The sequence below is a fragment of the Pleurodeles waltl genome, chromosome 4_2 (assembly GCF_031143425.1).
Source record: "Pleurodeles waltl isolate 20211129_DDA chromosome 4_2, aPleWal1.hap1.20221129, whole genome shotgun sequence".
Classification (NCBI taxonomy): domain Eukaryota; kingdom Metazoa; phylum Chordata; class Amphibia; order Caudata; family Salamandridae; genus Pleurodeles; species Pleurodeles waltl.
In genome coordinates, this window is record NC_090443.1 from 869485177 (window position 1) to 869511546 (window position 26370).

Genomic DNA, 26370 nt, shown 5'->3' on the forward strand with positions numbered 1-26370 from the left:
CCTTACACGTAGATTCACATAATAAATGTAATGCCAAACATGTATAGCCATGCCTATGGCAGCCCTCGTAGCGCCAATGACTGCCCCCCCCCCCCCCCCCCCCTCAGAGTGTTAATGAGCGGGCTTCTCCTTAGTTAATGACTGTAATTCGAGGCCCAGGCGTTGTGTTACTGTGAAGCGCCGTGTGGTGTTTCAGTGACCCTGTTTTACCTCAGCGGTAATTATTTAGCCAGCCTGCAAGAACACCTGGGGGGAGCGCACCGCTGCGTCCACCTGCTGGCTGCGTCAGTGCGCGCGACGGCGCCAAGGTAAGCACCGGCACGGCAATGGTCGCTGCACTACTGAGGTGTCTTAAATCAGCAGTACTCTGGGGCTAGCCTCTATGTAGCAACTGGCTGGAAACCCCAGCATGTACCCCGGGGACTGCTTCCTCTCTTAGCTTGTTAGTCTTTCGAGGGCTTGAGGCTGCTTGTCTTTTGTGTTGCATTTTTTGCTTTACAGGGTTATCGTCGATATGTTCTAAACTGATGACTTTATATGAACTACGTTTTGAGTCAATGTTACTGTCTGATCTTTTTTTGATGCGGTATATTTAGGACTGGATGTTCCAGAACGCTGACCCGAGGCACTTTGAAGAAACGTACAGATCGGACAGCCTCAGGTAAGGATGTCACATTGTCTGGGTGTGTGAGGGAACCGGCGCGGTGCGTGCGGCTTGAAGGCTAGTGTATCAAACGCTGCTTTACCTTGGCCATGGCAAGAATGCTCCCCGTTCTCTGGTTTTGTAGACATTGGGGTACAGTGGGCCCGTCACACCCCTGAATCCTGAACTATTGATTACTAGTCCCTGATCTTGAAAGCCTAGGCAGGCGATCTCGCAGCTATTTCGTGAATGGCCGTCTTTAAAATGAAGGCCAGTGCTAGGGTGTTTTAATGACTTGGAGTTAGTGATACGTGTGCTCGCTCTGGCTCCACTGAGGTCCTAATCAGATTAATTTTAAGTTAACATACTATTTTATGCGAGTACATTTATTGCTCTTGCATATTAATGCAACTGCTGTTTCGTTGTTGTAAAGAGGGATCATTCATAATAGCCCACGTTATGCATAATTCTGTTTAGTGATGTTTATCTTGTATGTATCTGCCAAGCCTTGAGTATGAGCTAACAATGGCCCTGGACTCTGCGAGAATCTATCACACACACACTTTAGTTTAATCAAATTCTTCAGACCACACCTAGCCCTCTGCAAGTCAGTGCTTAATTTTAGCCAGTTGATTGCCGGTTGGGAGGTGGGGGGGGGCAGTTATTTTTCTGCATCATTTGTTTACAGAGGGCAAGAAAAGGAAAATTACACAGATCGGAAAGAAGGAGCAGGAGAAAGACGGCAAACCCGTAACAAAAGGAGGAAGCAGGAACCTCCAGGAGTGAGATAAAGGGCGAGGGAGCGTCTGGTAGTGGATTACAGCGGCACTGGGTATTTTTAAAGCTACCAGCCTTGTAATCTGTGTGGCAACGTTTAATTGCACCGGCTGCGGCTTCTGAGCAGAGTTTCAGGCACCGGCACTCTTTCTTTCACAAATTAAGTCTCTGCTGTCAGTCCATACATAGCTTGTGCATGACCAGCCTGCTCTTTAATGGGATTTCAGTTGTATGCAGTGTGGCCGGTACCAGTATCAGAGTGATCCTGGGGTATGGCATTTTTTCAGGGCTTTAAGTGGGATGAAAAAAGTGTGGGGGTGGGGTCCCTGAAAGGGGTGGGATCTATATACTAAGGGCGTGGCTCAAACGTACTGAAAAGTTCTAGTAGAGTGGCACCCTAGCCACACATTTGCATAGAATCACAACTGCAACTGGCACACGTGACTTTGCTCTCTGAGCTTTGCAGAGAGGCCGATGTTTGGGTCACCCCATTCAGAACACCTTTTTGCCTCTGACAGAGCTTAAGAGAAACTCGCGCCCTGCCTTCAGCTACAACTCAGTTGTGGCCCATTATAAACACCTGGCCTGGGTGCGCCTCAATTCAAATTATGCACTAGACCCAGTAATATGTTGCTAAAACAAAAGTAACACAACATCTTGGTAAAACCAAACACTCACAGGAAATGCAGTATTAAGTAAATAAAGTGAAATTATATGCAGGAACAACATGGACTACCTAAACGTGTTTTACACCCATTGTTCCAAAATCGATACCTGCCTTTGCACGAAAAGCTAGAAACAGGAATACAGGGCCTGTAAGGGACTCGTTTCCATGTCTGTTTTAAATTACTACCGGGACTGAGACCCAGAGGAACCCAGACCACTTAAAGCCTGGCATCTTCTATTTATTCTCTGGAGCTACTCATGTGACTGCAGTTCGTCCAAAGCACTGTGTGGTGGCATTAGACACACTAAGTGATATCATATGACAGTGCCCCGTGAATGTATGGCTGGCGATATTTCTTATTGGTACAAGACAGGGCAGACTTCTAGGTTGACACGAATGGACAGTGGCGTCTAATGTGCCGCTGATGAGTAAGGTTTTAGTGGTGGGAATGGTAGCAGAAATATGGCAATCATTGTGCCACCCCACGTTTCTAAGAGCGCCAAGTGGCCACATGAGCGCATTGAAGTAAGAGACATAGCTGAGGTCATCCTCTGCGGGTGTGTCACGCACGGAGATGTCACATTATTGCAAAACAAAAAGAAAGCTTTAAAATTCCAGGTGGGGCATGTAAATTGACTTCCACTTCCGGGATTATAGCATTGCGGATTAGAGCTCTGGTTTTCCTTTTCTGCGTTGAAAGAACAAGGGACACCGTCTACTTCCAATTCTGAGCTCATGCGGTAAAGAAACTTGAGCGGACATGGGTGATGTCGCCCAGGCTGGATGGCAAAAGCCATGCAATCTGATATAGCGTATGCGGGTTGTGCTGCGTTTGAGGGGCCGAAATGCTACATAACCGGTAAAATCAGGCCTCGTCGAGATCACAGCTCAAATGCAAGTTCATGAAACGCTTGCTTACTTACTACTGATGCATGGAAATAGGACCACAGCCTTGGTAAAACGCACTGTTAACTGAGTGAAGAAATTAGTATATGATTTCTTTTTGAATTTAAAACCCTTCCAAGCAATGCTTTTCTGAAACTTTAATCGAGTGCACCTTTGACCTGGGCTCGACCAGCCACGGGAACACAGGGAAGACCCCAGAGGGGGCCAAGGGGCTGTTTTCGGGGAGCACCGAGGGAGGGGCACATAATATACTAATGGTACACACTAGATGATTTGACCTTTTTGGTTTTGGAATTTTTCCTCAGTTTCTCTTCAGAACCCCGTAAAAAGGGGACACTCGTTAAGAAATGGTGCTGTTAAAAAAATGGTTACACCAGTGTTTAAGCGTTTTTGTAGAGGAAGAACCACTCCAGATTATCCTGGCTGGAGAGATGGTGTTAACACGTTTTCCACTGCACCTTTTTCCTCCCTGACCATCATGGTCGGATAGGCAAAGGGAGAGATTTCCACATCACCTTCTGCAGCATGGCATGTTTTTGTTGAAGCAGAAGAAAAATGCACCCCAGTGTTGAGGCAGAGGGGGGAGGAAGCCTGCATGGTTTTGCCTCGTTTTTCAAAAACGTCAAAGTAAGAAACATTCCTGCATAGGGTCCAAATCAGGCAGTATGTTATCTTGGTCCAATATTAAATGTTCAGATCTGCTTTTAGTTCCCAGGTTCGGCCAGAACTCTGCATGACCAGCTTCTTTCTCCTGAAGCAGACAGCAGATGGGATGGGATATTTAGACTCTTAAAACCAGCCATTTACCCCTGCCCGAGTCCTTCAAATCCTTGGCTCCTCCATATGGTCTGACCATCTTGTGTGAGCATACAATGGTGAGGGATTATTTTATTTGCTTTCATATGAAGGCTGACTGATTGCTTGATCATCCTCTTGGTCTCCATCCAGCCCCATCTATCTAGCTGACCTAAAGTGTTCTGAGACTATTGTAAAGTGGTTTGGAGAACTTTACAAAAGTCTTAATTTTAATATGATGAACCTAAAACAATCCGAGTTTAGTTTACCTAAAACATTATGTAGACAAAATCTTTGCAAATTATGGCAAATCAAACTGTATCAAGCACCAGTCAAGGGTTAAGTCCCAACAAACTCAATACTTAAAAGTAACCATAAATACAAGCTGTGCACCCAAAATGAGGTGACAAGCACACACCTCTTTACCACCTTACCAAAGTCAGGCCCACTAAGGCAATGATGTTGAACTGAAACACACAGCAGCATAGGGACCAGGTGAATGCATGAGCGAATGCGCGCATAAACGCATCACTGCGTCCTTCCACCCCACGTTTGCTGTTACTTCTTCGTACCCTTAACTACCTTCTTTTTTTCTTCTTTCAAAGATATGCAGGCCAGTCTTCTTCATGATGCTGCACTTTAGGTCCCTTTGCACCCATACATATCCAAATGATCCTCATAGCATTATCCTTAGACATGTACAACCAGCGCAGCGGTCTTTAAGGTTTTCCATGTGCACTTCCCTCATGTAAAGTGATTTAGTCGGGTTCCCCCATGCCATATTTACTCACATTTATTCCATACATTATTAAATACTGGAGCAAATTTGAATATTTTCAGTACTGCACAAGGGAACAGACAAACATATATAGAAAAAATATACAGTGTTGCCTTTCTATTTAGCCAAAATAAATATATGCAATGTAAAGCAGGGTAAGCAAGCTAAACATTTCATTTAGGCTCACAAAGGGAGAAGATTGTTTCTTAAGAGTACTCCAAAAACAATGTTCTATGTTATTTTTATGTCTTATGCTAAACAGTGTCATAGTTGGACTCTCTCTCCTAGGCGAGACTGCTGGTTTAGGGATGGCAGCACTTTTGGTCTCTAGGTCAGACTCCATGGTGACACAAAGGCTGATTTCTGCAGCAGGGTGACGTGCAAAGTAGATGGCATCTGGAATTAATCCCTCTAATGTGAGATGTATTTATAGAGATTATGTAGGACCCCTGATGCAGGTATGTTCCCAAACAATTGATAAGGAGGCAGGCTTGCGGCAGCACTTATGGAAACAATCTCCAACAAGTGTACAAAGGGACCTGATGTGAATAATTGCGTACATCACATGATTATGATGCTGAAAGTGACACCTTCACAGAGTGGCACTGATAATGCAAAACAAAACATTTATGTAACTATAAACAATAGTGTCCATCTTAAAAGAAATAATAAAATAAATGGACTAAAACAGAGCACACTAAGTAGATTAAAAATCACTAGGTGGCGGGGGCACAGGCCTGCAAGCCAGAGGGGTAAGCTAACCTCCTGAGTCCCAGTACAACTAAGTAGGATCCACTACAATAGAATATGTGAAATTAACAATGTACTGTTAGCAAAGGAGTCAAAATGTGCGCAAGACTTTAGAGGTAAGGGTGCAGAATATTTTCACAAAAATTGATCTTTTTTTGTCTTTTATTGTTTCACATCATCATAAACAGCTTGGTTGGCATTGGGCCCATGTCACATGTTAGCTTTTTAGCCAAAAGCACATTTCATGGTAGGATAATTAAGCCCATACTGACAACATTAAAAACAAAATTACAAGTCACAAAATGTAATATGCCGTTGGCTAAAATACCAGGACTGGCTGAAGATGTTCCACGAGACATGGTGCCTCTTGGCAGCTATTTGAATATTTGCAATTTTGAATGTTGCAGTTATGTTCACTTAACCCTTTTTAGTAGCAAACCTGAATTACCATCTTGCTGCTGGCAGACATTTTACTCTAAAAATGTCTGCTTTGTGATCCTTTTATAAGAATTGATGGGGTTATGAGCTAGGGGTAATTTGCCCCTCTTCCTCTTTGACAAGTTCATCCAGCTAGCCCACGAACGACAGCAGAAGTTATTGATTTTGCCACATATATCACCTAATTCATATGCTGCATAATCTGCAGATTTTAACAGAAAAATATTTATTGTGTAAACAAATCAAAAGTTACTAAAACGCAGCAACAGATGTTGCTGTGCAGTTGAAGACCCTTTGCAAAGCTTGGCTGATCACTTATCCGTAGCTTACTACTGTATTTGGGTGTTAAATTTGCAATAATAAGATGAAACCTTTGTGTAACAAGAATTGGCAAAGCCAATCGGTCTGGTGTTGGCAGCCTGACTTCTGACAATTCTTTTTTGCTCAACTTTATTGTTTGTGAATACGCCGGGCCCTCAGGAATCTTAACAAAATCATTTGCTACAGGCCCAAAAAAATATTTTTAGTTTTTGGTCTCAAACACACACATTACCATAGTACTCCCTGGCACTGAAGGCAACTACTTTGTGTGTGGATGTGTTCCTTGTGAAAGGAAAGCAATCCATAAATCATAGTGAAGTCAGCCAATGGCTGACGTGGGCTGGTACATTACCCCTTAATGAATGTTGGAGGGTGTGGAAGAAAAATATAAATTACACATACCACAGATTAATGGATGAAACCCCAAAACTATGCTATACATGTAATTTTAGTATAACCAAAAGGCCTTTGCTAGCACAGACCTTAAAATGTCAATCAGTCTAGCATTGGCTGCAGTGTAAGCCTCTTGCATTTGTGAAAAAAGAGAAAGAGAGAGCGAAAGAGAGAGAGAGCAAAAGAAAGAGAGAAAGAAAGAGTGAAAGAGAGAAATTAGGACAGAAAGAAAGAATGAAAGAATGAAAGGAAGAGAAAGAAGAGAAGGAAGGTGAGAAAGAAAAAAAGGCAAGAGAATAAAAGCAAGAAAGAAAGAAGGAAGGTGAGAAAGAAGGAATGCAAAACTAAGAAGGAAGTAAAGTGAAACAAAGAAGGAAGGAAGGTAAGGTGGAAAGAAGGAAGGCAAGTGAAAGAAAGAGGAAGAACGTAGTAAAGGAAGAAAGTAGGAAATAAATAAAGGAAGAAAGTAGGAAAAATAGAGGAAGTATGAAAAAAGGGAAGAAGAAAGGAATAAGCAAGCAATAAAGCAAAAAGGAATGAAAGCAAAGGAAAGAAAAAGAAGGCAAAAAAGAAAAACGGCAAGAAAGAAGAAAAGGCAAGAAGGAAAGAGGCCATGAAGGAAATAAAGAAAAAGGCAAGAATGAAAGAAGGCACGACCGAAAGAAGGTATGAAGGAAAGAATGAAAGAAGGCAAGACAGATAGTAGGCAAGAAAGAAAGTGGGAAAGAAAGAAGAATAAGAATGATACAAAGAAATAACAAAAGAAGGAAATAAAGTAAAAAGAAGATAACAATACGAAACAGTTTCAAATGGTCACAGTCTGGTGTGCTGTGAAATCACTGTAGTCAGAAAGCAAAACACTCCCAAATGAATTTACAACGACACTGGCAGGGGATGGGCACTGATACGGATGGGATGTGCATCAGAAGCATCCTGCTAGCACAAGCAGCTCTAAACAGAAAGGGAACACTAAAGTAATCAAAGTAAAAACAAAAACACTGCCACTAAAGGGAACTAGTTAGTGTGTGGATGTGCTCCTAGTGAGAGAGCTAAAAGTAGTCACTCATAGTGATCGTAATAAGTAACTTGAATACGCTGATCCACTGCCCCATGCTATATGCTGTAGTGGGCAGAAGCAAAATGAGACTGACACAGCAACAGACCAATGGATGAAAAGAAGTAGCTTAAAGCACCTACATATAAGTATAATAAACATATTTTAGTAAAATCAACATGTTTTGGCTGATGCTAAGTCTAAAAAAATTAATAAAGTAACACTATCACAAAATGTGCTACATTACACCATATAATTTGTGCTTTCTTGCCCTTCAATTTTGTCCATCCTGCTGCTAAGGTAGCCACCTTTCTAAAAGAAAAATACCAGCCATGGTATTGTAGCAACAGGACTATAAATAAAATTGAATGTATTCATTTGTAACATGACTTTTATATCTTTATTTACTAGTCAGGGATCGTTAACGCAGCTGGAGAACACATTTAAAAATGTTTTCTATTTATATTTGCTGTTTGAAGTATGCACCGATAAGGGCTATCTGTACTGTACTGTGCACTTGCTTTAGGTGATTTTGCTTATTTTTGTGACAGCCTGCCAGGACATTAGAATACCGGTGTTGCCGGTAGAAAACCGGCCAGTTGGCTACCCTACCTGCTGCATAACTTGGTCATCCCCTGTTGAATAATTCCAGTGGGCATGGCTATATTACAGCCCTGTTTTTCATCACGTTTGTGTGCATTCTTCAGGAATAAGCTAAGAGCTCCTCTTTGCCATATTTATGTCCCCCACGAAATGCATTCACATGTTACAACGCCATTGTTTTAAGACCACAGCAATAGTATTCCTAATGTCTGGTAATTCTATGTCAAGATCCGAGGGGAGGATTATGCATATCTTTTTATTCACTTTTATTGACCGGCAAATTTCAAAGAACATTATTAATAAAAAAGTCAGCATTACCTGCATTTCCATGGACCACCAGGAAATAGATATCCATAACAACTATTGTTCAATCACGTAACAGTTCCTTGTGTGTGGGTGTGTGTGTATGTGTGTATATATATATATATATATATATATGTACAGTGTCCCTTCCTGTTCCTCTTTCTTCACTGCTCGTCAGTTATTTACCTTCTTAACTCACTATTCTTTAGTTGCTTTAATTGGTGTTTGCTTTGCTATATTGGTTACATTGGAGGTGATTCAATGTATTGTACTTGCATGCATGGTAGTCATTTCAGCCTGAACATGCTGATTTCTGCTCCCACGTGGGTCCCTAAGTGGTGCTGTTTTTCTCAGCTGAAGGAATATGTTAGGCATGTCGTGGCCTCACAGAAGTTATGTGAGTTTCTCGGGCTTGCGACGTGGGTTAAGGAAACCTCGTTGAGATTTCACTGCAGCATTCCCTCTGGGTTTCCCTTCAAACCCTCACCAAGATTGGCACCGCTGCAGCATTCTGTTGCCTCACGTAACCTAATACATGGTTGGATTGGCCTAGCACGCCACCTTGTGATAATTTGAAGTGCACGTTTTCAGAAAATATTTAAGAGCATTGGTGAGGGGGCTGCCCTGTATTTATTTTTTTAACGTGTTTTTTCTTTGACATTGTGTTCTCACCCTCAATAATTATGGAGACCTTCAAGGACCATAAATATTAATCATATTATGGGACTGAAGAGGAATGGCCACCTGAGGGATGATGACTACCTGCAGAGGTGGACAAAGTGCCAGCAGAAGCTATTTCCAAAGCTCTTGCCCCCGTAGGTTAGCAGACCAGATTCTGGGGGATTTTAGTGAACCTAAGGCTTTAGGCACAGTTCTCAGTGGGCTTTCTTCCTCTGGGGCTAGGAAGACCTCTAAACTTGACTTATTCAAAGTCTTCCGTAAGAGTGCTCACACATTGAAAAATGAACCCTACTGGGAGGAGGACATTCCCAGAGAAAACCACAACTAAGTCATATCTAATACTGAACCCCATGTTGGGTTACCCGACAAAGGGGAGGGCAATTCCGATGAGGAAATCTTCTCGGGCGAGGAACAAGATTCTGGAAGGCTTTGGCCCCCTGGATCTAATGCCTCTGACTCGCTAGATGGGGAGTCTGATCAAGCTAATATGTTTGAACCAGATGGTATTTACCATCCTTGTTCCTCAGAATAGACCCCTGACCAGAATGTGGTGGACTATGTAGCTAGCAAGATCCATCGACCTCTTGAGAAGGAGGTCAGGGCTTCATTGAGGGTGGAATGTTCCAGACCGTATTTAGGAGGGAAAGTGGCTTTTCAACACAAAAGATTGATGCAAGGTGTGCACCTTTTTTGGCAAATATATGAAGGACCCCAAAAAAGGGCACTGACCGCTCATGGAGGGTGTGCAAAGACAAACTCCTAGATTATAGATTATAAAGTTAATGGAGCTGTCCCAAAACTCGGTGGCACCAATGCCGATCAATATTGTGGCAGACTGGGCACAGAGAGCTGTTTGTTTATTAGGCAACGCGAAGTGCCTGTTATGTGCAGAGAGGATTGGGTTCCCTCTTATTAAGATTGACACCAAGTTGGGGAAAGCTACCTCTGAGGCAGGGAACATAGCACAGGGGAACTTCTTTGGAGAACCTTTTGTCAAGGAGTTGGAAAAGTTTGTTGCCACTTTTTTTACTCTTGATGAGACGCAAACATCAAAAAAAAAAAATTTTTTGTGGAAATGTTTTTGCTAGTGCCAGACGAGGCAGGCTGCTTCTCCGTCCGCTCCTTTGAGCAAGGTTCTGCTAGAGGCCAATTCAAACAGAACAACGACTGGTACAATGGACGCCAAGGGATATTCTCCCCCAACAGAGCTGCATGAAAAGGCAGAGACAACAGATCAGACAGAGGTGGATCAAACACTCCTGGAGGCTTTACCTGTAAGCAATATCCTTACTTTTCCTGAAGAACTAGAGAGGAGAGTCCAAAGGTTTGTTCGCAGTTGCAGGGAAATCACATCAGGCCCATGAGTTCTAGAGAGGGTTCAGGGATACCATGTAGCGTTATACAGAAATCCAACACAGGTGGTCCATCCCTGACCTTTGAGTTTCTCATCCCAGGAGATGAGCCTGATAGACTCCAAGGTGATAGAACTTTGGGGCAAAGTCATGACTTGCAGGTCAGTACTGCACCCAATAGGGTTTTTAAGCAAGATCTTCTTAGTAGAAAAAATTACAAAGGCTTCAGACAAGTCATAAACCTAGAGGAATTCAATGAATGTCTGGTTTATCAGCATTCAAGGTGGAAGGTATCTCTGAGAGGTCTATGGCACAGTTGCAGTTTCACTAAGTAGGCCCATCTCCCAACTCCTTCTCTGCCACTGCAGTTGTGCTTGGCTCCCAGACTGAGCCAAGAGATGTCCTCCTGGCGGGGGACTGGATAGTGAGACTGGACTTAAACGATGTGTACCTCACTGTTCCTATTTGCCCTCCTCACCAGCAATACCTACAATATTTGTTGGTGGTAACAGATCTACTAGTTCCAAGCACTCCCTTTCAGCCTATCATCTGCCCTGTGGTGCTTTACAAAATTCCTATGTCCAGTGGTGGAAGTTCTCAGAATGAGGGGAGTTCAAATAATCATTTATCTGCATGACATACTGCTGATGGATCAGTCTCAGCTCTGACTTATATCAAATTTGAACATGAGTATTGCTCTGCTTCAGGATTTGTGCTTTGTGCTCAATGGTCAGAGGTCAGAATTAAATCCATCTCAGAAGATAACCTTCTTGGCTACTCTGAGCCTGCCAGAGCCACAAATCTCCAACATAAGGAAAGAATTAATGAAAGTTTTGAGACGGGGCAGGATCTTTCTCTGATAGTTGCCTAGGATTGTGGGACTGCTATTATCACCAATCCAAGACATCTTCCCGGGCACATTACACTACAGAGTGCTGCAGTGGCTGAAGGCGGCACATCTCAGTAGATGCCTCACATAGTCTGAGCTGATTTCCTTGTTGCCTAAGGCCAGGATTGAGCTCCAGTGGTGGATAGATCACATAGAGGCCTGGAATGGCAGAGCAATGTTCGATTCCACACTGGACATGATTTTAGAATCAGATGCCAGCCGTCAGGGCTGGGGAGCAAGGTGTAGCAGCATCTCCATGGGAGGATGATGGGTGAAGGAGGAACTGAAGTTACAGATCAGCTGCTTGTAACTCCTGGCCAGATCCATTGCAATCAAATCCCTCACCAGGGCCAAGGTCTCCTGCTGCATTCTTCTGAGGATGGACAACGCATCAGCAGTCCAATACATCAACCGGTTGGGAGGCGCTCACTTGAAAGCTTTGGCGGAGCTAGAGGAGGATTTCTGGCATTACTACCTCTAACAACAGACTTCGGTGACAGCAGAATACCTTCCAACGATCCAGAATACAGTGGTGGACCGTAATTCCAGGTACATCACGGACAGCAGCGATTGGCAGATAGATCTCAGAATCTCCCTAGCCTTAATGGACAGATGGGGACAAAGCGATTTGGATCTGTTAGTTTGAAGACTGAATTTTCAGTTACCCCAGTATGTGAGCTGGTGTCAGGACCCTGAGGCAATAATGGTGAACACATTTCTCCAGGACTGGTTGAACTGCCAGACCTGTGCCATTTCACCTTCTATGATGAGCCCCTGAGTATAGGCTCAAGTCAGGCAGCAGAAAGCGTCACTGCTGTTAGTGGCACAGATCTGGAAGTCGTAAGTCTGGTTCCTGAAACTGATGGAACTCTCATTGGATCCTCTGAAAGAGTTGCCCTTCTTACCTTCTATTCTATGGGGCTCTCAGGATCCCCCAACATCCGCTAGCTTTGCTGGGATATCTCAAACTCCTGGCATGGAGGATTTCCAGTGATGCTTTAAAATCAACCGACTTTCAAGAGACACTGCAGATTTCATCATACAAGTGTGGATCATGGGTACCCTCAAGAGGTTCTGATCGGCATGGAGAAGATGGGTTCATTGGTGGGTGGAGAGACATCTGGATCCCATGGGGACAGAGATGACAAATATCCTAAACTTCTTGGCATAACTGGGGTAGTCAGGCCTAGCTTATTGTATTGTGAATTCTTTCAGGTTGACCACTTCTGCTAGCCATGGCCCCATTAATGATGTTCCAGGGAGAACATCCCTGGACATCTAAATTGATAAAAGGTTCTAGACTCACAAGACCACCGAAACTCAGGTATTCTGGACTGTGGGTGTGAATTTGGTCCTAAGACTTCTCATGGGTTTGCAGGATAACCAGTACCTTTCCAGAAAGGAACTTTCTGCAAAGCTGGCTATTTTGTTATGTCTGATTTTGTGCAAGAGAGTTTCAGATGTGAGGGCACTGGATATCTCAGCCTGAGACTTCACACCAGATGGTATTACATTTACCATCTCTAGAGGGACAAAGATGAACACTAAGTGAGTATCCTATCCTGCTTTTAGTGAAAAAACAAAGTTGTACGTCAGTAAATGCAATAAAGCATACAAAGATATGACATCTGAGATTAGGGCGGCAGGGAAGAGGCAACTCCTTATTGCTCTGAAGAAACCGTTCAAGGCAGTATCCTCTCCATCCCTTGATGTACATTGGTATGGGGCCTATTCTACTAGGGGGACCAAAGCATCTAAGGCGATCCAGGTAATGAACGCTGTGGGCTGGTGTTCAGAATTGATTTTTAAGAAGTTTTATTTGTAACCTATTTCAGATGTTGCAGCTTTGATGTTAAGTAAGCTTTGAACAAGCATGATCCTTGCCTCCGGTGCTGACATAGAATGAAAAATTTCCTAGCTAACAAGAAGGAAAGCTTCAATTTTATTAAGGACACGAAGATGAGGATTATCCCAACCAGAGACTTCAGGGAGAGATACCCTCCACACCCCTCCCTACACCCCAGGATAATTTGATTTACAATAAGTAACAATACTGTATGATTTCATTAATTTCGGGAATGTGTTTCCAGTTTGGTCTAATCATAAGCATTGGCTGTTGCTTGGGTAAAGTGATAACTGGTTTATGCAGTGATTTGGCAATTGGTATGAAAGCTCACTGTAAAGATCTAGATAACATATTTTACCTTTTCTCCCATAGGTAACGAACAGAAGCTCGAATAAGGAGTGCATTCAGGGTTCTTCATACATTTATACACAACAGACTGTTATGTGATCGATCACTGGTTGCTATGGATACCTATTTCCTGGTGGTTCATGGAAATGTAGGTAATGCAGATTTTTTTAACATTTTTTTAAATTAATGTTTATGTAATGTTCTTTAAAATGTACTGGTTAATAAAAGTGAAAAAAAGATATGCATAATCCTCGTCTCCGTGTCCTTAATGGAATTGAAACTTTCTCTTGATATCTAGGATTTTTTTCATTCAAAATCACAACACCCACCAAAGAGGTCACAAAGAGTGGGCTCTCTGATGGGTCAAGTTTGTTGTCGATTAAATGTGAAACGACATGTGGACATGCCATTGCCACAGTCACTCTTGAGTCTTGGCTTGTTCTCATTCTAAGTCTGTGGGTGACACTGACACCTTGTGGCAAGAACAGAAATGACTTCTATATTCTTTTCAATTGTTTCGCAAGCCATCCACTCCATACTTTGAGTTGTCATGCAATTGCAGTTCAATTTTTTTTCTGCCCATTGGTTTGGACCGAGGATGATTTTCTTGTGCAGGGCCTAGCCAGGATAGCGTGAGGAATCTTTCTGATCATTTGTGTTCTTTTAGTTTTATTTTGCTATACTTTCACTCTTTCTCTCTTCAGTTTGTGAAATATATGCTGTAGCTTCCTGGCTTCAAAACTATGTTCGTCATGCCATTGGTAGGCTTACCTGAATAGCTGCTGTGCCCTTTGCTTTAGGAACAGTCATCCATTATAGATGTGCACTAGACACTCTAACTTTCATGCGTAGTTAGAGTGAACTGATCCCTAAAGAGACATTGGCTTTCAAAACCAGGCAGAGGACTCATGAGATAAGTACAACATACATGTCAACACTTTATAAGAGGAAAGTGGGAGTTAAAAAAAAATATGTATTTTCCCCAATGACATCTATTGAAGCAGGGGCAATTTCAGGTGGGAGACACAAAATAAAGCCAAGCCTGGCTTACAAATTGGGAGCCTCCTGAATTGGTTCTTTTGGCATGTATGGAACAGAGTAGGATGACCAGAATTTTTAAATCCAAAAACTGGGACATTTAACAAAAATAGAAGTATGACTATAATTTTACATTGACCGAGGGGGCTAGAATGGCAGTACTCTCTAAAGTAGAAAACATGGACACCCAGGCACTAGGGAGACTGAGTTAAACACAACTTTTACATAGGCTATCATAAGTGATATTTAATTTGATTTCTGAAAATGCTGGTACTTAATCGTACTTAATCACACTTGAACACATCAAAGCTTGTTGAGTCAGTCCTCTCTAAAATCCAGGACAAGTGATGAATTTAGTGAAATCTGCCGGGACACATTATCGAAACCTGGGACTGTCATGGCAAATCCTGGATGCCTGGTTACCCTAGTACAGGGTCTTAGCAATTGGGTGTGGTACCGAGAACCGAGGCCGTTCCTCTACCTTATAGTCGTCACTGTCATACCAGCATCACCTGTGCGTCTTATGCTTAGGGATCAGCCATCCAGTGGAGACCTGTGTTCTAGGCACTATCATGTGTACAAGGTCCCTACAGATACAAGAGCTTTTTATTCAGAGTAAATGTGAACTGAGCACTAAAGAGACACTGGATTCCATCACCTTGGAAGAGAGTGAGGAGATAAGCAAAGGCACTGAGTGCCTTTCCTGCTGGTAAGGTACAGAGGCGGCCCTCATCTCCCTCATGGAGGTCACTGTCACTTGCTCCACTCAAATTGGGCCATCAAACCTGGGAAAGGTGTAAGAATCTAGTCGAAATCACCTGGTACCTGGTATCTGAGAGTTTGTTAAGGCTGGAGCATGTTATCCCCCAGTGCTGGATAACTTAATCCAGCTGGACCATGTTGCTCCAGTCCAAGGAAGAACTCTATGGATCTAGCCCATTGCCTGCTTCAGAGACTCCTTGGTTCATAAGCCCAGCTCCTTACCTGGGCACAGAGGCCCTGAGCTGCTATTGCTCCAAAGTATTGGGCCAACCTTTTCTTAACGTTGTGTTGCAGGACAGGTGGACTGTGATAATGAGCTAGTTTTCCTTCCCGGATGCAAATCAAGGGGCACAGGTAGCAGACCTGCATTCCACCTGTTTGACTGAGGCCCTGTTTTCTTCATCCCAGCAGAGGACCACCCTCTGTACCTAGAGATCTCTTTGATGAAAGTTCATCTACTGGTGCACTTTCAACCCAGGTGAATGCTGAGTGGGCCACCATCATTATTGAGTCCAGTCGGGATTCTCTTTTACTTTTCAGCGTCAGACCACTTCAAAGCAGCAGTTTGTTGCTGAAACGCAAAAGAAAAATTTCCCTGACATGCAAGGTTTTCTCCCTGCGGACATTTTCACATTTTCCTTGCCCCGGAAAACAAATTACTGACGGTAGGCCTGTTGTAATACGGCAGAGCTAACGTCACTGTGACCTGGTGACCAGGGAAGGATGGATCACAATGTCAAGGTGTCCAACAGCGGAGCCAATTGAGGGTTCACTGATGGAAAACCCATGGTTCCCCCCCAAACGGGCAGTGGAACCACAAGTTTGGCTTGGAGAGAGCTGTGCAAATTCTGGAGCAAACTTTACATCAACCCCCTGACCCTTTCTCTGCTCAATTGGCTTTGGCACTGGAAGGTTGAGCCCATTTTCTCTATAGGAGGTCTCTAGCACAGTCAGGGTTTGACTATGTAGGCCCATCTCCTTCTCTGCCACTGCAGTTGTGCTTGGCTCTCAGAGTGATCCAAGAGCTGTTAATAAGGGGAGTGCAACTCAGTCGCAAAGTGCAGATCCTGCGAGCTCGGCAAAGTACAGGAAACATGCCACTCCTACTGCAGAGAGGCACTCTCAGTCGTCTACAAAAGACAGGAGGCATAAGAAAATTAAGTGACACTGGCTTCCACTGAAGGAGCTTCTCTGGTGTCCCCAACCACTCCAATCTTGTTGGGCGGTCCCTTGGACACTGGGTACTGCACCAAGCGCACATGCTCTATCAGTCCATTTCCAGGAAGCAGCTAGCACATGTTTAGCCACTGGGCTCTCAGGAAACTCTTTTGGTTCCTCCGATACATCTCCTCAGGACCCCATTCTTGGTTGACTCTCCCATGGCTGTCCATCCATCGAAATTGTGAACACCATTGCAGGAGAATCGCACCTGCCTAACCCTTCATACCAGGAGCAGCTTTATCAGGGGCTATAGAACCCTGCACAGTCATCCAGATATGGTTATAGAGTGTTTTCCCCCATCCACTTAGTAATGCTCTCTTCAGACTCCTGGTTGCTCTGTGTAAAAGGGGAAGGTCTGAGCGACCCCTGTGGCCTCACTGTCCATAATCTGAATGCCCCCTTCTGATGCAACTCTTAGTACTCCTGTCTCTGGTGAAGCATAGAGCAAGGCACCAGTCCCACAGCCTAACTGGCATCACTGTCTGCTGTCTAGGTACCAGTCCCAACTTTGGTTTAAGCTGAACCTCCTGGACCGCTAGTGATTGGCATTTCCCTCATTCCAGGACCTCTGCCCCCAAAAGAGTCAGAAGTTGACCTGGAGCATGGTAAATGTCACCACAAGAACCTGCATCTAACCAGACGCCACCACACCATTATGACCAAGCTTTCTGACGTGCCCATCACAATACCAGCATCTCTGCTGGAGAAGGAGGACATCTGTGTCTTGGTGACCACAACAGTTCCTCTGTCAAGGAGAGCCCCTCCTACCTACTGAGCCAAGTACAGGAGATTCGGATAAACCCTTTCTCTGATTTTACCATTGCATGGTTGATAGACAAGTTCCTGTCCCCATAGAGATTTCCAGTATTTGTATCCGAGGATCTCGGAGCTTAGCCTTAAAGGTGCTGCTGGCTTTCCAAAACCGCAAAGTGAATTCCTTTGCAAACCCCCCACCCATGTGGACAGTGAGACAACGTGTCAGGAAACATATGGGAAAATGTACCTTTTAGGTGGCCTCATGCTTTGACAGGACAATGTGAACAGTCTCGCCTGGGACTAGCTGTGACCATCGACTCTGTCCCAGTTTCAGCCACTTCACATCCTTGTTTCTGGACTGCTCAATCTGGGTAATGTGATGATGTAGTAGAAACTACTGCTGTCAAGGGAGCTCATTGATATGGCTGTTAAGACAATTAACTCTGTTCGGGCCATGTTTCAGAAGCATGGCACAGTCCCTTGGGCCTGAAGAAGGAGGTCCAGGGAACATCAATAAACCTCTCCTTCAGCCAGAAGAACCTATCTGTCCCTTGATGGATGAGATCCTGCAGTAGATTTAGATGGACACAGTCACTAACAAATAGTTGAGTGTCATCCATGTGGTAGCTCTGACGCTTCCTCCTCTCTTCCAACCAGCACAGGCCTGCAGTCTTTCATGGCTAAGGAGACCCTTCATGTCAAAACCCCAGCCAGACAGGAACAACCTAAGGATTTTGGGGGCCCTGGGCCACTAGTATTTTTGGGGCTCCTATTCGAACCAGCTTTGATTTTATGATCCCATTTAAGCTCTTCATGCCCTCTTTGGCGAGGTTCTGTTTTGAACACAAACTTTTTTGTGGATGTTGCTTAAAATATAAACACTAACTTTCTGTGCAAAATGTTTTTAATAGACTCATACATCACCAACATTAAAAATAAATTAAAGGAAACCCTATTTAATCAATTCAAGAATGATTCAAGGTTATCAGGGCAGGGCTTTCTCCAAATGAGAGCTGGGTCTATCAGGGAGGCCCATTAGAAGCTGGGTCCCTAGGCCAGAGCCCACTTTGCCCATGGCTTAAAGGTTCTCTGCAGTCAGAACCTCCTTAGTTGGCAGTGATGTTGTGAGCATTGCAATACTCCACTATAGAACATATTTCTACTGTATTGGATGTGTGTGCAATGTTCTGAGATTATGTATGTGATCTGCAATGCATGCTGTTATGAGCATGAGGATACCTAAATATATTGCAAGTCTGTGCTAGGTTGGATGTGCATGCAATGTTCCATCTCATGTTGAATGTTGTGCATGTGAAATATGTTCTTAACTCTCACACCGGCCATGCAAACCAAAACATGCACACTGAATATTCATGACTGCATCCACACTGTGACATGTTACATCACAAATGGCATAAATGATCTCATGGGTGACATGGCATGTGGCAGTATCATTAACATTATAAATCAAGCCATTATGGATAAAGTATGATTTATCTGTGTGACTTTGTGTTGTAATTTAATGCTGTTGTGCCCTCCACTGTTCTCAATTATTGGTATTCATTTTGTAGGGTCATGAGCACTAAATTCGTTGTGGTAGCCATGGTTTGCATGATCAGTCTTATGGGTAATGGATTGAGGGGGTTATTGGTTTTAAAACATAACTATAACTGTACTCAGTGGTTTTCTCAGTGATTTTATTTTTTAAAATGAATATATGTGAAGGTGTTCTAAGCCAAAATAACTATAACTTCACATCTATAACTATGTTTTTTCCCCAAGGAAAAGGGTGGCGTAGTGCACCACTCTCCCTGATGATCAACAACTAAATTCACAAATTTCACTGTGAATTCAAAAAGAAAAATCATTTTTCTGCCCTGGCAGGGTCCCGGGGGGGGACCCCGGACCAAGGCTATGGTGTTAGGGTAAACGTACTCTGTCCCTTTCTTTTTTTGTTTTTTTTTTGTTTTTGAGACTCAGCTGAAGCCGTGTCTCAAAATTGCTGCCAACACTTCCTGGTTGAAGTGTTGGCATCCCATCAGATCACTGCACAAGATCGGGAGGATGTGTGAAGTGCTTGTGCCGCTAGAAATACAAATTTGGTTTTCTTTTAATATCTCCAAAACTACTGAACAGATTTACAACAAATAAAAAAGGTGCTTTCTGGACCAAGAGCTACTTTTCTGCTAAATTTGGTGTAATTCCGTCTAGTGGTTCCGTTGCAGCTGTGTCTAAAATCCCTATGAGAATTAAAATGGGAAAAACCCTTTTTTCTGACCTCCCCTTTTTCTCTGCTCCTGCTTGATCGATCACTACGAAACTTTCCATACACAACATGACCCAACTTTACACTATTTTTTTTAGAAAAGTTTGTGCAGATTTGTCACCAGTAGGTAGTTATAGTTAGGACCATGTTTCCATAGAAAAAGTGTATTTTGACTTGCCTGTATCTTTGGCACCGTTTGACGAATCTTTGGGAAAATTTCTCAAAAAAGCAGCCAGATGATTCTTGTTGCACACAGGAAGATTCAGGATGATCCGTCAAGTGGGGGATGAGAAAAAGGGGCTAAAAAACATTGTGTTTCCCATGTTAATTACCATAGGACCTGTCAACACATCTACTGCCCGAACCACAGGATGGAATTACACCAAATTTGGCAGAAAGCAAGCTGCTTGTACGCAGATTGTTCTTTTTGTTTTTTGGTGTAAATCTGTTCAGTAGTGTAGGAGATCTATAAGAGCAAATAAATTTGTATATCTCTAGACGGCAACCTGTCGAGAAAATTGCGACCGCCATTTTATTTCACGAGACACAGGGAAAATTCAAACAAAGTGGCATAAGGGGTCTGGGTGAAGGGTAGGTGTGTTTTAGGGGCAAAATAGTGGTTTGATATAACTTTGCATCACAGTGCGTGATATTCGTGAAAATTCATGAATATTCACAAATTATTTGCGATTATGGAAAAATTGCAAAGAAAAACCACAGATTCATTCATACAATAACTCATTCACTTGTACATGCACTCAGAGGCTCAGGCGCCCACTCAGACACTCATGCACCTACTCAGACCCACTCATAGACTCACACATCCACTTTCAGACCCACTCAGACATTCAGCCCTCACTCTCAAATCCACTGACGGAGACAGGCCCTGTGGCCAACGTTCACTGCACACAGGCAAAGGGTTGGGTGGTTATAAGAGCTAGGGTGCAAGGTCTGGCTGCAGGCCAGGCTTTGCGATCAACCACTGCCGTGCATGGCCTGGCAATGCACGGCGGGGTTTGGCATAACGTGTAGTAATTAAAATTACTTTTTCGTTACAAAAAAAAAAAAAAAACTATAGAAATTCACTGAAAAAACCAAAGGTTACACAGACGTTATAGTTAGGTTCTGAATTTACTCGTACAAACCATAGAAATTCAGCAGTTATATTTAGAGTTCTTTCAACTAACTAGAACTCGAGTCCTAAGGTAACTATAACTCGCACTTTACTTCACATATTATGTAATTGATGAGATCTTGTATGGCATCTTTGATATCACTGCACCATTTGCAATAACATTATTGATAAGAAAACTGTGCATGGTAAGGACGCGAGTTATAGTTACTTGAAAGAATTATAACTGTAACTGCTGAATTTCTATGGTTCTATGGGAGTAAATTCAGAACCTAACTATACCATCCCTGTAACCTTTGTTTTTTTACATATATATATACATATACAAGCACATACACATATATATGTCTGTGTGTGTATGCAGTTATGGTTAGGTCAGAGTTTCCACTAAAAATGTATGTTTTATTTTCTTCATAATTCACCGAATGTGTGCATAACTTTATGAAAAAAGTTTGTGCCGACCTGTCAAGGTGGGAGAAGAGTGAGTCAAAAAGTTACTTTTTCCATTTTAACTCTGAGAGGATACTTTGCTCTTCTCTACAGAAAAGAAACGGCTGAATGGAATTAATCCAAAATTGGCATGAAGGTAGAACTTTACTCCAGGACATGCCTTTGGGTGGTTTTATTGTAAATCTGTTTAGTAGTTTGCAAGAAATTAGTGTTACAAAAATGTTTTGCATGAGCTTTAAGAGAGTAAAAATGCAGAGACATTTGGATCGTTGGTGTGTGCATGCGTAATCTGCAGACCCACATTTAGAACAAAATGATTGAATCTGATTAGGTGAAGGAGCTGTTTTCCCGTTTTCCATTTTGAGGTTCACAAACCCAAAGCTGGATCTGTGAACCTCCAAGCCTGTGATAAGATTAATTACCTGTGGACACCATTATAGGATATGTAGCCCAGTCCCTGTGTCCTAGAAAAAAAATGAAGGAGCCATAAGGGAGAGGAGACCTCATCCACTGACAACCTTGCTTAAGTGGAGGGCGGGAGCAGAGACCCTCCCTGTTGCTATATTAAAAAATGCAAATTTTTACCCTGAGGCTTGGGATTAAGAGCCTCTAAGGGTGACACCCAACTGTCCCAACCGTACCATTACCACCCCAAGGTGGAGACCATGAGCCTCCTAAAAATGATTTAAAATAATAATTATAATTAAAAATTTAAATGTAAAAAAAATAAAAGAGGAAGCACCTTGCCGCATATCTATGCAGGTAAATCTACATTTTTTTTAAAATTCAATATCCTGCTTACCCAAACTCTGGGGGAAAAAAAGTGAAAAAAAAATCACATTCAAAATATGCACTGTTTAAGGCTTTGTGCAGTGCGTACTGGGGACCCAGAGGCTGCTTCAAGGCCTTCGGCTTGGGTACACAGCCTCACTCAAGACCAGGCTCAAAGGTCAACCCAACTGCACACTGTTAAAGGCTATGTGCATGGCGGGTTGCTTTCACTAAAGATGGCTTTCGTGTATTGCAAAAAAACAAAAATCTGCAAAAAAAACTGGTGAAAGGGAAGTAATGGTTTCTTGCGCTCCTAACATCATAATCATAATGTATGCTCAAAAGAACCTTTGAAATTCCATTAAAACACATTTAAATTGTAGATATGATTAAGAAATAAAACCTGAAAGCCCTGAAATTGTCAGGTTATAGTTAATTACCTAAATCATAACGTGCACCCAATAAATACTGTAACTAGGCTACCAACTGCATTGCTTAAGACCCTTTACAATTTTTAGTGATATATATATATATGTATATATATATGTGTGAACATTGAACAGTATTTCAAAACTTTACATTGCTGAATGAGACAGCAAAACATTTAATAAAGACGGAAAGTAAAAAAGGACCAGCGTGTACATTATCAGTCACTCCACGTGGGGTCAGAGCAGAAGAACGGGTCCACGCTGCTAGTGCCTGCGTACAAACCACGCCACCTGTGCTGGAGTGGAGGGTTGGACATTTCCACAGCTGATAACTATAGTGTCTGTGCGCGCCACAGATGACGTCACAGGAGGCCACTGAGGAAGTGATTTACAGACAGACAGCCAGTAGCTGTTTATATTCAGGTCAGATTTTATTTACGACACTGGACAGTTGTCGTTGCTTCATGTATTTACATCCAGTGATATTTTCTCAACCACTATCTGTGTGCCTGTCGCTGTTCCCATACACCTAGTTGATACTGATCTTCTTTTTTTTTTTGTAGTTCCAGGAGTTGATTGCTTTCGGATTGTTCCGATAAATCAGATTTGTTTTTCGCGTGTTTTGCAGTTACTTGTTTTGGTGTTAGGCTGTGTACTGGGTGTCGTAGTAGCAGTAACTGAGCATGGAACATTCAGCCACGGCTGCGGTCCGTTCTAGAAGGTTGATTGTTGTAACAGTGAATCACATTCAGACTGTTGTCCATTCTCCAACAGGGTAATGTTGGTGTTTCGCTGGTTTGAAGTAATCACTTTGAGTGAATTCGTTTGCAGTTTCGGTGACACAAGCAGTCTTTAGCGAGCAGGTCCAAGCCCTTGAATCGTATAAGTAAACGTTGCCCCATCAAAATAACTTTCGCTTTTTACTTCACTACATTTTGGGACCCCCGTTGAAAGACTGGTTTAATACCACAAACAACTTGTCTCCCATCGACGTTCACAGCTTTGTAGAAGTTGGCATAAAGTGGACAATTGCACTTCCCTGTAAAATGCCAGGGTGTAATTCTACCTTGGGGATCTGGTGACCACATTAACAACAAGGCCAAAGGTCTCATGGGTTCTTGTGACACGAAAGAACCAAAAACCTCTCACTATATTACATTCTAATGAAGTATATTCGTGTCTCCTCTGTTTGCCGGAATATCTTCTGTCGTGGAAAACTTTAGTAGAAGTGGAAATGTTTCCTATATGCTGACATTCTACAAAGTGAGACATTTGTGCTCGTTTAAAGCACAACACAAATGGAGTTTCCGCTTTAAATGTTCACTCGCAATTCACAACTGGAAGGTAAAGCCCCTTGGTGAGGGTGATACATGACCTGTGCTCTACATTAGCGCCCTTGTGGACTTTGCTCTGAATTAAGTCCATTGTGACATAAAATAAAACAAAACATAACAGCAACACCATAGGAATCGTTTTTGAATAAACTCGACGTTCTCATTTTGTCACATTACCCAGTAGGAAATCTACAGAAAGCTGCAGTGATGAGTTACGATCCAGATTTGCATTTGAACTGGTTATTGGACTACAAATAAAGCATATGTTTCTGATATTGATCACAATAGTGTGGTGTCTGGGTGTCCTGATCAGTAGATGTTTGCCCTGTCTTATACAACCTTTCATTCTGTTGTGTACTTCGTGCTGCTTTGTGTCAAATCAACCCACTTACAAATGAATGTCTCTTGCAGGAGTCCTGGCTGCTGGCCTTGCCTGCTTGCTCCATTCTCATTTGCTTTGAGAAGATAGACCTAGCTGTCAGTTTCTTCTCAGCCTCCCCCTGATCTGAAAGCCGGTGAGAGGCGGATACATGTTTCTGGATGAGGACTCATCCCTTAGTTCCACGACATCTCATTAAGTGAGATTGAACCAGTCGTGTCTGGCTCTTTTGACCTTAATTCATAATCTACCTAGAGCGAAGGAGCGGAGTGTTTTTTTTTTTTTTTTTTTTTACCCGCTAGATAATTACATTCATGCATATAACAAAGAAAGCTGAGGGTATTTTTCTCATCTTCCACTTCTCTTCTTAAGAGCGGGAGGTTGCCTTGTTGCTTTTTGGTAGCTGACAGCCATCTGGGCAGAGCGGCTTAGACTAAGTCACCCAGTGGTTAAAGACCAAGTCTAAGCGTGGGAGCAAGCAAAAAAAGCAGTTTATCTCAATCCTTCAAACACTCTTAACGCATTCCTTGTAGTATGTTCAGTACAGTGTGCCAAGGTAAATGAAAACAGGAGGGCCTCAGAAAACAAAACATTGATCCAGAGACCTTATGCTTGTTGTCTTTCCTGCCTGTGGTTACAGGTCTCCCTTAGAGTTTGTATACCCATGGTTAGCAAATACATTTCTCCCCACGTTAGTGGCCTATTTCAGTAGTTTATCCATGCACAAGGTGGTATGCGGGTTAATGGGCCACTTGTAATCAGTTCTGCAGTTTGGGACCTAGGATATCACATCATAGGCATTGCATCATAGGCGAGGCATGCTTTTTGGGCACCTGATCTCCATTTTGGCACCAGTATATCTGCACCCCAGTGCAATGGGTTTATTAGTGACACCCCTAAGCAGAAAGTAGCTGTATGGCCTCCATGTAGAATGAGACTTGTTGCAACAGTCAGGTTCCCTTTCTGTTGTGAGTTTTAAATTTGGTGCTCCAGAAGAATTATTGTGCATTATCCATGTTGCTCACAAAGTGTCCACCTCCCTGATTTCTTTTAACAGGATCACAATGGAAAGACATTGAAAAGCACAATAATCTAGGCACTTTTATCATTCTACTGATTGCTATGAAGATTAGCCCAAAAGTCTAATATTTTTCTCATTCCATCAAATCATACTACATTTCAATCTTTCAATCAGGATTTATAAAGTGTGGCTAATCACCCAATAGGATATCCAGGTGCTTGTAGGTCCTGGAGGCTTATTTGAACAGCAAGGTCTTGAGGGCCATTCCGAATTTCGTAAGTGAGGGGATGGTCCGGAGGAACGTGGGAAAGCTGTTCCAGGTTTTTGCTGTGATGTGAGAGGAGTGTCCTCCACTTCTGCTTCAGTATGTACAGGGAGTATGGACAAGTGAAAGGGAGGTGGAGAGTAGTCTTCTTGACAGTTCATGCAAGTCAAGGCAGTGGTTAATGTACGCGGGCCCTTGGTTGTGTAGAGCCTTGTGTGCGTGGGTCAGCAGCTTGAATTGGCATCTCTTCTGTATGGGGAGCAAGTAGAGTTGCCTGAGGTGGGGTGTGATGTGGGTCCATCGGGGAAGGCAGAGGATGAGTATGGCTGCGGTGTTCTGTATGGTCCGAAGTCTCTGTAGGGGGTGTGCAGCGATTCCTACATAGAGGGCACTGCCGTAGTCCAGTTGGCTGGTGATGAGTGTCTGTGTCACAGTGCATCTCGTGTATAGGGGTAGCCACTTGAAGATCTTACACTGCATGCGCAAAGTGAGGAAGCAGACGGAGATGCGTTGATCTGTGATTTCATGGTGAGTGTTGGACGTTTTTGCTTATGCAGGGTCATCCCCAATCTTTTTGCCTCCTGCCTCCTATTTTTCCTGACATGTTGGTGTTGGCTTTTGAACTATGAGCACTTTATAACTGCTAACCAGTGATAAAGTGCATATGCTCTCTGTGTAAATTGTATGGTTGATTGGTTTATCCATGATTGGCCTATTTGAGTTACTTGTAAGTCCCTAGTAAAGTGCACTAGATGTGCCCAGGGCCTGTAAACCAACTGCTGCTAGTGGGCCTGCAGCACTGGTTGTGCCACCCACATAAGTAGCTCTGTAATCCTGTCTCAGACCTGCCACTGCAGTGTCTGTGTGTGCAGTTTTTAAACTGTTAAGTCGGCTTGGCAAGTCGACTTGGCAAGTGTACTCACTTACCAGGTCTAAAACCTTCCCTTTTCTTACATGTAAGGTACCACTAAGGTAGGCCCTAGGTAGCCCCAAGGGCAGGGTG

At 43.1% G+C, this 26370-nt stretch overlaps 1 protein-coding gene across 3 annotated transcripts in view; it reads left to right on the plus strand.

Annotated features, from left to right (window-relative positions):
* The first annotated feature begins 258 nt into the window (after positions 1–258).
* Positions 259–26370, plus strand: part of LOC138294224 (peptidoglycan DL-endopeptidase CwlO-like) — a 42244-nt gene continuing 16132 nt past the window's right edge. Inside the window, exons 1-3 of one of the 3 annotated variants that reach the window (XM_069233362.1) lie at positions 259–308; positions 597–661; positions 13569–13692. The gene's annotated coding sequence lies outside the window, so the exon portion shown is untranslated. Of the gene's footprint in view, positions 309–596; positions 662–13568; positions 13693–22747; positions 22792–26370 lie in introns of those variants that run through there. The other 2 variants (XM_069233364.1, XM_069233363.1) reach the window with 2 other exon arrangements.